Below are 9,082 nucleotides of genomic sequence, written 5' to 3'. Positions count from 1 at the left end.
GGCTGAACAAACCGGATCTTGATACTCTGCTATATGCAACACACGCCACCAAGACACCGTTTACTGTATTCCATGAAAAAGTGACTCGGATGGGGCAAGTGGAATTGTGGCCAAATGCTATTTCAATGGAAAAGAAAAGGAATGCAGAGGAATCACCTACCTTCATGAGGCAGGAGATATTCTAAAAGAAGCTGACTGTGCACGGATTTGCGCAGGCGCTATGAGTGTAGAGACGTATCACGAAGTGAATGAGATGCTGACCTTCAAGATGAAAAACACGCTGAATCTTCTCAACAGCAAAGTCTTTAGAAAGTTCTGCCTTGGTGCAGTCACAGCTGATGGTAAGTGCTTCTAGTATCATAAAACGCACGTTTCAGTTATTTATTTTTTTTAGAAGATCGAAGACGTGCTATATCGGCGTATTATTTAATGAATTTCATTACATTTTTTAATTTCCCGCCCTTCACCACTGGCTGAAGCGATGCCCCGCATCCGCATTTCGTTATTAGCTCAATAACGCCGCTTCAAGCAATGGTGGGGGGCGGCAAATTCAAAACTGGAATGGAATCTGGAAAGACTCGTTATATATACCGGCCCTGTTTTCATATTTAGTACATGAATCAGCAACCAACTTTGTGTATTTCGCTTTTGTTTTGCAGGCGGGATCTGTGTTAGCTGCAGATACCTAAGAAAAGCACTTGTCACCAGAAAGTCAAAGTTGAATACCAAGACCGTGAAAAGGAATTTGTCCCAGCGACTGAGAATTACCAGTCAGAAAACAAAACGGCTCAGTCTACGTTTGAGGAACCATGCAAGTAAGATAACTGCAATGAAAGAAGAAAACTCCAAAACAATAGAAGCGACATTCCAGCGTAGAATTGAATCGCTAACAACAAAGGAGCAAGAAGCAGCTTTGCACATGTTTAAAGCATCGAAAAGAAAAAGCAGGAGAGGGATGATGTACTCAAATGCGTGGATCCTTGAATGCATTATTATGCGAATAAAAGGTCCGCGGCTCTATGAGCACATGCGCAGGCAAAACATCCTCACTTTACCAAGCAAAGTGACATTGCAGAGGTATCTCAAGTCATACAGGACAGGATTTGGCTTTAACGAAAATGTCCTGAACATTCTGAAGCAAAAGACTTCCACCATGGATATCTGCAAGAGGCATGGTGGACTCATTGTGGACGAAAAGAAATTATCAGAAAATCTTTGCGTCTCCTCTTCAGGACATATTCAAGGCTTTGTGGACATGTCAAAATTTACCCCAAGAAGTGAAATGCACAATGTGGCTGACCACGGGATGGTTATAATGTTTGTGCCATTTGCTGGCAAGTGGACACAGATACTTGCACGTTTTGCTACTCGGGGAAGCATGAAAGGAGATCTTTTGACAAAAGTCATGCTGGAAGCAGTAATACTGGCAGAAAATGCTGGCCTGTTTGTTGACTTCAATACCTCTGATGGAGCAACTTGGAGTCGCAAGATGTGGACAGTAATGGGCATTCAGGCAACTGCGTCGAGCACAAAATGCAAAGCACAGCATCCCGTTGATGGAAAGCGGTTTCTTCATTTCGTCTCTGACTTTCCGCATCTGGTTAAATGCGTAAGAAATGGACTTCTGCACTCAGGCTTCAATACACCAGCCGGACATACAAGTGCTCAAGCATATTCAAGCATTCCACTAAGAAAATATTTATTGCTTAGAGAAAATTTGATACTTTCGTTGTCGGTGAAAGAACGCGCGTGCTATTTAACTGTTTAAAATGCTGCACGTTGTCTGTTGCAATGCCACATCGGATTCTTGCTCGCTTTGTTTATCTCAATACAGTATAGCGAGCAGAAATTTTTTTGTTATCTTATTTGTTTCAGGTGTCTATCTTTCCAGATCGAGAAGCCTAAAACTAGATGGCTCCAACGTGACGCTCCAGGCCATGCCAGACATCACTGCACACCACACACAGCCGAACAACTTCGAAAAAATGAGAGTAACATATGCGTTTCAGCTCTTTGGTGACAGCGTTCTTAATGGCCTCCAGCTGTACAAGAGTGAGATTGAGCACCACTGTGGAAGCATTCAGCCTGTCCTGACTTTTTTTGGGTAAGAAAAATGTACGACTGCGGGTACTATTCTCCCTAAAAATGTTCCACGTCATTTTCTAATATTATGTTTTGCGTCTTCCAGAATGATGAGGGACCTTATTGAAATTATGACGTCTCGATATCCCGCTGAAGCTCTGCGTCCGGATTCCCCTTCTGAGGACAAGTTGCTCTCATTTTTGGCTTACATTTGCGTGTGGGAAGTTCACGCCCGCGAGCGTGGTGGTTTCTTGCCCAACTCTACAGCAGTTGGACTTAGGGTCACTATCGGCAGCACACTGTCCCTGATGGACTAACTGGCACGTAGCGTTGGGTATAAATTCATTATGACGTCAAGACTCAGCCAGGATCCAGTGGAGAGCTTGTTTGGCATCGCCAGGCAGTCAGGTTGCAACACGCACCCAACCCCAGAGCAGTTTTTAATAACTGTGTCGTGCCTAAGCTTTTATAACCTTGCCAAGTCAGTTTCTCATGGCAACGCAGAGCCAGGTGTTTTGGATTCTTTACTTAGTGCTGATGCTGTTCCAGGGGCAAAAAACACCAAGCAATCACCCATTGATAAATTGATTGCTGATGGTGATCTGTGCAGTGCTGAGCTTGCTGTAAAAGAACTGAAAGATCCAGCTTCCGACCACATGGCATGTGTATCCGCAAGGAGTGATTTATTTTTTATATTGCTGCATATGTAGCACGAAAGTTCTTGGCTAAATCACCATGTGATGCATGCAAAAAGCTCCTACCTTCGCGCAACACATTTTACACGCCTAAAGGACAAAGAAGGCCTTTTATATCCATCCGGTTTTCTTTTTATGTTTCTGGAAAAGCTGGAGAATCTTTTCACCAGCTGTTTCAGCATGCATGAGCTTCACCACGATAGTGTGATGGTTATTATCGCACTTTTTTGTTGCAAGCACAAATAGAATATTGGCTGTCCTGATCCCTCTGAATTACTGATTGCTGAGATGATGGCATTTTATGTGACAACAAAGTTGCACTTTTTTGTGAAGTCGTTGAACCGTGCCAGGGTGCAGAAGCGCGAAGCCGCGAAATATCTTAAACTTAGTCGCACTTTCCACATATTTATTTCGTTTCCTATATATTTTTCATATGAACGTCATTATTTTCAAAGTGTGTTTACTTCTAGGTTGTCACAGTATGTAACTATTTAACATGTAGAGGACTGTATATATAATACATCTGTTCGTGCTTTTGTAATACGATTTCTCATGCGTGCATTTTTATTGTATTTAAGATTCGATTATTTAATGTTGCTGTAACTATACATGTTTTTGTAATCTTTTATTGCGGAAAGGTATTCTGTTTTCATGATTTCTTTTCTCGTGCATGTTTAAGTTTTGTAGTGAGCATATTGCTTTCACGTCTGAATATATGTAGGCATTCCTTTGCGTTTGGAGTGCAGTTCTGATGCACAGAAAGCAGCAACTGCATAGATTTAAAAAATCGTCGTGTCTGATCGAGAAGCGTCTTAGTTGTACATTTTCACTAAATTCATTTTCGTCTTTCTCAACTAGCTGCAATCAAGTTGTTCAGTGCTGTGATATCATGCAACTATATTATATCTGGCTATTAATTGTTCTTGTTCCGCCACTGTAAAAAACCAGGCTCAGTACGCCTGTGAATTTTTATTGCACAGAAACAAAAGGAAGAATATGGACAAATTAATATTGCGATGTGTTGTTATCATAACGAGTGCTGTGAGGTGAAACCGACGAGGTCATCTCCGGACCTATAGCAATTACTATCCCATTTCGTCGGGAACACATTCACCCTGACCTTCCTGAAAATAAGAAAAATGAAACCTTGGAAGAACAGAGGTAAGCAGTTGGACTTTTTTGCCGAAATTAAACACGCTTGCAACTCCCTGATTTCCTTCTAAAAGCCTGTCATTTCTTTTGTGCCTTTACATCAGTAGCCAAGCGGTGATGCATAAAAAAGGGCATACTTACGCGATAATGCCACAACAAACAGCGCGACTCTCCGATCGGCCCCCCTTAGCCACGCACCGCGCGCTCGCTTCTGCTCCAGGAGTCTACGCCAGCGCCACACCGCCGCGGCAACCGCTTCTAAAGCCTCACGGGAAGCGCGCCGCTTTTGCCACTACACCTTCTAGAACACTGTACTTGTTACTCAAACCTCGAAGTATGAGTGAGAGTTCTAGAAGGATAACGCAGCGGCGGTGGTGCGTTTGGTCCGAAGCGGCCGTGCAGTGCGCCGCCATGTTTGTTTACGAGCGAACTCTAAACTCTCCGCAACGCAAAAAAAAAGTAGATCCTGTAAAGTTCCCGCGGCCCGATAAGTGGAGGCGCATGCGCAGATGTCGCTAGGAGGGCCGGGTAAATGGTAACGCAAACACGGTAACGTGCATGGAGAAAGGAACGCCAACCAAAGGTTGTTGTTAAAACGAAGACGTTTTAACATCTTAAGACGTTTTTTTTTTAAAGTCGGGCAGTACATTTCGCTGTCCATGCGGCTCTCTGCTTTCAAAGTCCATCTGGATTTTAACCCCATATGAAAAGCTAGGAGCCTCATTCCGAGATCTTTCCGTCTGCTGCGACCTGTTGACACGGCCTTTGGCCACAGCGTGGTGTCAAGAGCGGAACGGCAACTGCTTCAAGCCAGGATCCTAGATTGCAAAGCCTCCATCAGGCTCCTGCAGAACGAAGTCTTCTTTGCTCGTCGCCGCCTCGAGCAGCAGTGTCCTGACGACCTCGCCAGCATCCAGTTACATGCTAACTACAAGGTGAGCCTCTAGTCCCGCCAACGAGAGTTGTCCCATAAAAAGATGGTTTGGTTTGATTTATGGGGGCTTAACGTCCCAAAGCGACTCAGGCTATGAGAGACGCTGTAGTGAAGGGCTCCGGAAATTTCGACCACCTGGGGTTCTTTAACGTGCACTGACATCGCACAGTAAACGGGCCTCTAGAATTTCGCCTCCATCGAAATTCGGCCGTCGCGGCCGAGATCGAACCCACGTATTTCGGGCCAGCAGGCGAGCGCCATAACCACTCAGCCACCGCGGCGGCAGTTGTCCCATAAAAAGAAGTTATCAAGGCTGCTGCCTCGCGAAGAAGTGTGTGCGCCAGGCCCGTCCACTTCGATAGTCCACAACCTGTCTTCATACAGGCCTACTCGAGCAGAACTCGCCGTACTTGAACTCGTTGAACTTAAACACGAGACCTGCGCCGGATGCAAAAAAAAAAGGTCTGTGCTGTCGAACGCGCTATAGGCCAAGTAGATAACCGCCGAGAGGAGGCCCGAACTCGTGCAGTCAGCATCCTTGCCAAGCTTCCGCGACATCCTGCGACCCCCCTTCTTTCCGGGGAGCGTACGTGATGCTATCAATTAAGAGTCTGCGTAAAAACACGGACATTATTATACTTCCCGCTGACAAAGCCAACGCTACCTTCATCTTAACGACTAAGTTGAGAAAATGACTGACCTTCTGCAGGACGACAGTACGTACTTGTCGCTGAAGCGGGAGCCTACGCTCAAGGTAGAAACAGATTCTTTTGACTGACGTCTTCCGACTTATTCCATCGGACCACTTTATTTCAAGGACCTCTGCCACAATGGAGCAGCTCCCGCCTGCGCCGGATTAAGAAAAATGGGGGGGCTGGGCTAATGCGCATGCAGGCCCCCTTTCCCTATACTGCCCCCCCCCCCTCCCCCCTGTCGCCTGCTATGCCACTGTAAATATGCCATGTGCAATGAAGACGACAGTGCGCCACCATCGACGACGATGAAGACGTTCGGCCGGCCTCGGCGACCGGCTGCCGCGCGCGTTGGAGAGCTCGAGCTCGCTCTGGAAGTCTGCTCTGGGGCCACTACTGCTGGGCCAGTTTGTGCAACGGTTACGCCGCCAGCCCTTTCACCTCTACAATAAACCGCTCTTGAATATATATATATATATATATATATATATATATATATATATATATATATATATATATATATATATATATATATATATTGAACAGCTAGACCTGCTCATGCCCTTCGACGATGAAACTCTTTGTGGTGGTACCTCCGTCGCCGCAATCACACCACCTAGTCCTGTCTCCGACCCGCTCTCCCCGGAAATGTTTCACCGTTCAGTGGCCAGCGACCTCGACCCAGCTCACCGCGAGAAGCTCCTTGCCCTGCTTCACAAGTTCCACTCTTCCTTCGATCACCAGACAACTTCTTTGGGCCGCGCGACCACCGTCGTTCACCGCATTGATACAGGCCCTCACACCCCTCTCCACCAGCGCCCCAACCGTGTGTCGCCTCCAGAGCGCTGCGTCATCGCTGAACAGGCTGACGACATGCTGCACCGCGGCGTTATCCAGTCCTCTTCTGGTCCGTGGTCGTCGCCCGTCGTGCTCGTCAAAAAGAAGGATGGTTCGATTCGGTTTTGTGTTGATTATGTCGCCTAAACAAAATTACACGCAAAGACGTTTACCCACTACCCCGTATTGATGACGCCCTCGACTGTTTACAAGGAGCCGAGTTCTCTTCCCTTATTCTCCGTTCCGGCTATTGGCAAGTCCCCATGGCTGAATCTGACCGCCCGAAAACAGCTTTTGTCACCTCTGACGGTCTCTATGAATTTAACGTGATGCCATTCGGCCTTACAGAACGCTCCCGCAACGTTTGAGCGCATGATGGACAACATCTTGCGTGGCCTCAAATGGCACATTTGCCTATGCTATTTAGACGATGTTGTCGTTTTTTCGCCTGAATTTCCGACACATCTCGAGCGCTTGCACAAGATTCTGCGCTGTCTCACAGACGCTGGCCTCCAACTCAACCTCAAGAAATGTCGATTTGGTGCTTGCCAACTGACCATACTCAGCCATGTCGTCTCCAAAGATGGCATCCTCCCCGATCCGAAGAAGCTTCGTGCTGTCACAAACTTTCCCAAACCGACTTCTGTTAAGGAGCTCCGAAGCTTCCTGGGCCTATGCTCATATTTTCGCCGCTTTGTGCGCAACTTCGCCTCTATCATCGCCCCGCTTACGAAGCTCCTGACTGGGCCCGACGATCTGTCTGCTTGGAAGTCACCCTGCGACGCCGCTTTCACTATCCTCCGTCGTCTTCTGACTTCACCACCGATCCTGCGCCATCGCGACCCCAGTGCGCCAACCGAGCTGCACACCGACGCCAGCGGCGTAGGCCTCAGAACCGTCCTTGCACAGCGTAACGCCGGCTTTTCTGAATACGTTGTTGCTTACGCCAGTTGTACGCTCACGAAAGCCGAATCTAATTACGCCGTTACGGGAAAGGAGTGCCTCGCCATAGTCTGGGCACTCACAATATTTCTTCCTTACCTTTAGGCCGCCCCATCGACATCTTAACTGACCACCATGCACTCTTCTGGTATACTGAGGAGGTCGACGAGGCTTTGGAAACGATTGTTGGACGCAAGAAAGAAAAAGAAGAGCTTCGGTTGGCTCAAGAAAGACGGGTGTCGTTCGAGCAGAAAGAAAAAGAAGAGCTTCGGTTGGCTCAAAAGAGACGGGAGGTCCGTGAGGCAGAGGAAAAAGCGAGAGAACGTCCTCGAAAAATGAAGGAGCTCGAAATCGCGTCGAACGGAGGGAATATGGCGCGTATTAGCCCTGTAGCTTTGGTAGAGAAGCAAGGGAGGCAGAGATTGCAGGATCTCGTCTCACCATACCGCGCGGGAGGCGATATTGCACTCTTTTTCGTAAATTTCGAACGTGCATGCGGGAAGGTGCACATCGACAAGAGCGCTTGGTCGGAAAAGTTACTTCCTCTCCTTCCGTGCGAGGCGGCCGAAGTGGTGGCTCGCCTCTCACGGGAAGAGTGTGATGACTACGAGAAGGTAAAGAGCGCACTGCTTAGGAAGTACCGGCTTTCTGCTGAAGCCTTTAGGTAGCGATTCAGGCAGGCAAAGAAAGGCGGAGAGTCGCATACTGACTTCGCGTACCGGCTTAAAGTCAGCTTAAACTAGTGGCTTAAGACCGCTGAGGTGCACGGAAGTCATGACAAGGTACTGGAGTGCATCGCACTAGTGCAGTACTATAGCGCGATTCCAGAAGATCTGAGGATATGGCTGCATGATAGGCTAACAGATATAGACCTAGACAAAGCGGCACAGCTCGCAGACGAGTATTACGTTCGCCGAAACCTCCAAAGCAAGGCAGGGTACGATAACAGGTTAGGAAAGGGAGCAACCTATTTATAGAGAATCCCCGACCGAAGGGTGTTACCAGCACGCCGGGATCACCGAGCAGAGGATGCGAGGTCAAATAGAGGATGTAGCGAAAAAAAAGATTGAGTCACCCAAATCTGTCGATTCGCCGAAACAGCAGGCACCTGGAGCTCGCGGGTTTGAAGCGCGAAAGCCCATTGTCTGCTATAATTGCAACAAGGAGGGTTACATCTCAGTGAACTGCAAACAGCAAAAGATGGCGTTCGCGTGCATGCGAGAGTCGGATGAAAGCAAGGCGGAAATTTGGGCGGGTTGGTAAGTGTTCGTTTTCGTTCTAAGCGCAACACGAACGGAGTCCCGTTCGTGTTGCGCTGAGAGCGAAAAAAAAGAAAGTCGGAGGAAAGCCTTAAATTTCTGGAGCTATACATGCGGAATGTGGTGATAAATGGCAAGAAATTCAGAGCACTGCAGGATTCAGCGGCTACCATGGATGTTGCTCACCCGACCTGTGTTTCCTCCACGGACTACACCGGCGAATGCGCCTGGATTAAGCAGGTCACCGAAGAACAGAGTGCATGCTTGCCTATAGCGAAGGTGACTCTAGAGGGGACTTTTGGCAGGCTAGACACAGAAGCGGTAGTTCGCGCAAACTTGCCGACACACTTGCCCTCCCTGTTTTCGAAGAAATCCGAGCAGCTGCTGAAAGAGAAAGGTCTCTCACCTTTGGCTTGGCTTGCATGGCGCTAACACGTTCTCGAGCGCTAGAGCTCGCAAAGAAACTCGAGTGCGCTCCGATAAATGAGC

The 9,082-nt window shown here is 47.8% G+C and overlaps 1 pseudogene; it reads left to right on the top strand.

Annotated features, from left to right (window-relative positions):
- The first annotated feature begins 919 nt into the window (after positions 1 to 919).
- On the top strand, positions 920 to 5,641 carry LOC144134265 (uncharacterized; annotated as a pseudogene).
- The last annotated feature ends 3,441 nt before the right edge of the window (positions 5,642 to 9,082 follow it).

This window comes from Amblyomma americanum, chromosome 5 (assembly GCF_052857255.1).
Source record: "Amblyomma americanum isolate KBUSLIRL-KWMA chromosome 5, ASM5285725v1, whole genome shotgun sequence".
Classification (NCBI taxonomy): Eukaryota; Metazoa; Arthropoda; class Arachnida; order Ixodida; family Ixodidae; genus Amblyomma; species Amblyomma americanum.
This window is presented reverse-complemented; position numbering and strand designations above follow the sequence as displayed.